The sequence below is a fragment of the Papaver somniferum genome, chromosome 7 (assembly GCF_003573695.1).
Source record: "Papaver somniferum cultivar HN1 chromosome 7, ASM357369v1, whole genome shotgun sequence".
NCBI lineage: Eukaryota > Viridiplantae > Streptophyta > Magnoliopsida > Ranunculales > Papaveraceae > Papaver > Papaver somniferum.
The window spans coordinates 236,175,093-236,177,711 of record NC_039364.1 but is presented as its reverse complement, the minus strand read 5'-3'; the positions used below and the strand labels follow the sequence as shown (position 1 = coordinate 236,177,711).

The 2,619-nt window shown below is 35.8% G+C and overlaps 1 long non-coding RNA gene across 1 annotated transcript; it reads left to right on the top strand.

Moving 5' to 3' along the window:
* Positions 1-1,327: 1,327 nt before the first annotated feature.
* Positions 1,328-2,218, top strand: LOC113293535. The gene is made up of 4 exons (XR_003332352.1): positions 1,328-1,465; positions 1,544-1,629; positions 1,752-1,913; positions 2,030-2,218. It is a non-coding gene; the product is annotated as an uncharacterized LOC113293535 (long non-coding RNA).
* Positions 2,219-2,619: the final 401 nt, after the last annotated feature.

Below are 2,619 nucleotides of genomic sequence, written 5' to 3'. Positions count from 1 at the left end.
GGCGGATTAATTACCTAGTTTTCCTAGGCTTACTTTCGAAAAGCAAGGTCCGATACACTGCGCAAGGCGCAAAAGTAATTGATTTAATTCTATGTGTTGACACAGAGTTCTTTAAGTTCATAGCCAGAGAGCAGCATGCTTTCTGATTGAATACCTTATGCAAAGACCTTATCCTTGATATTTGGAAATTCGTGCTACTCTGCTGTGAGTAAACACGAATCGTCATGCCATATCAACATTAAGGGTTCAGCCGGGGAACATAGCATAGAAAGAATTCAAAGAAACTTATATTAAGTGAATATATGCAAGGCGCCGAAATTTACAAAACATGGGATGGTTGCTACATACGCCAGTCTGGATAAATTTCATGTAAATATATTGAATGGTTCAATAAGTATGTCAGCGGAGATGTTAACACTCATGACTCTGTTTCCTTACAGAGTGACGTCACATCAGATCACTACAAGAAAACTTGGCTTTAGCGACAATTTTCTGACCAACTGTTGTTGGTGGAACCCTCTAACTACTTTGTTTTGCGACTAAAATCGGGTCGGATTCCTAAAAGCCTCTAACCACCAATTTTCAGCAACGCCACTAGGAAGCGCCCTTTGACTACAATGCTCTACCAACCAAACTATCGCTTATGCAGCTAGTGGATTTCAGCCACCATGACTTGACAACTGAAAGATGCACTAGAAACTATATAGTTCTGACCACTAATTTTATCCACCAAAGAGACTGTTAGTAGACATCTATAACGATCATTAAATTGTTGAGGTCGTTAGTAGCTTTCAGCCACCGGAGTTTGCAACAACAAACTACACTGAAATTTAAATACTTCTATCCACAAGCTTTAGCCGTAAAATTAGTTTGCTGGTAGACACAACTATCATATTTTTGGCATGGGCATTAGCTTTCACCCGACATGGTTTGGCAAGTAAATGATAAAGCTTGACGTGGCATCTCCCCCTTCATTCAAGTAAGTAGGCAAAAAAAAAAAAAAAGAAAAAAAAGAACAGGGGTCCCACGATATGGAAAATAGGACCTTTGAAGTGGGGTGTTTGTGACGTGTTTGGTTTTGTGCAGAGTGATAATTTAGTATTTAGCGGGGCATCGAGTTTGTCTGTATTTTCATTTTCAAATAATACAGCTTGCTCCGACGGGTCCCATTGAAAATCCAAATTTATCATGACGTGTGAAATCTAAATTACTAAAACATCAAACATAGATGCATAGACCACAACAAAATCAAACAATACCACTTCCTGTATCCCTTGAGATTAGAGAAGATCTAACGCTTAAAAGACCTCCACCTGCTTCTCTTTTCTTATCTCTCATATTAAAGCCATATAGCTATAAAACTTTATTCACGCCTCCACCATCTCCTCCATTTACTCTGCATCTCTCACTCTTCTTCACCCATTCGGTCGCCGCCGCCGCAACTATTTCTCTATCTTTCTCAGAGGTTTATTTCTTCTACTTTACATGAATTAATATTCATATGTACCGTGTTTTTTTTTAAGAATTTCTATTTCTTCCTTAGATTTGTTGCTAGTTCATCATCATCTTTAGAACAAGAAAGATGGGGGATTTGATATCAATTGATAAGCAGTGGGTTTCATTTTCCTCGTAAGTATTATTACCAATTTGATTTATATAAGTTTTTTACTTTCCTTTCAATTTAAGGATTTTTTTGAATGGGTATATTTCTGATTCGGGTGATTTTATTTTTTGTTTTGATGATTTTGCAGAAATAGGTTTTGGTGGTTTACCTCAAACAACTTGTGTGAAGTTGTTGAACACTATTTTCTTCGTCTGCAAGTATTTTAGTATTAATGGTGCTCAGAGGTTTGTTGGATTTGAACAAATCAATTTTACATCACAGAGCTCCAAAATATACCCTTGGAAAAAAGGTACCAAATATTGATTTCAGGCTTTATTATTATTTTTGTTTCAGTTCGCTTTTCTTTGGTTTCACTATATAGCCGGATCTAATCTTCTTGGTATGTGTTCGTTTGTATATATGCAGGACACAAATTTATCATTTTCGGAGGAAGAAACCACACCCATTCTGAGATAATATTTACATTTTACATTTTTGTTGTAATGGAAATGATAAAACAGTATCTGAATTAATATGTATTTTTAGTAATCCTATTATGTGCAATTTACTCCACTTTCTTAAAGATGATGATTTAAAGGAAATTTCTGAACAAAAGAAATTCTTATTTTGTTTTGGATTTTTATTTTATTACGGAATCATCCATTAATCTGTACTTTACCAACACCTTAAGGAGCGGATAAAACACTTGAGCAACTCAATTTGTAGACATTTGATGTCTACATATCTTTACCAACAACACATCAAGTGCCTACAAAACTTCACTAACTATTCAGTGGCTGAAATCCTTGAGCAGCTGATATTTCAGTGCTCAAATCCACTGTTAATCAACCAGCTATCCAAAGGGTAAAATAGTTTATCAACTAAGATTTTATCTTAATAGGCCATCTCTACCAACAATGTATAAGTCTCCAGCAGCCAATGCTTTCGTGGGTTAAATACTTCAGCAGCAAACACTCTATATCTCTACCAACGATATTCAGTTATTACCGGAAAAC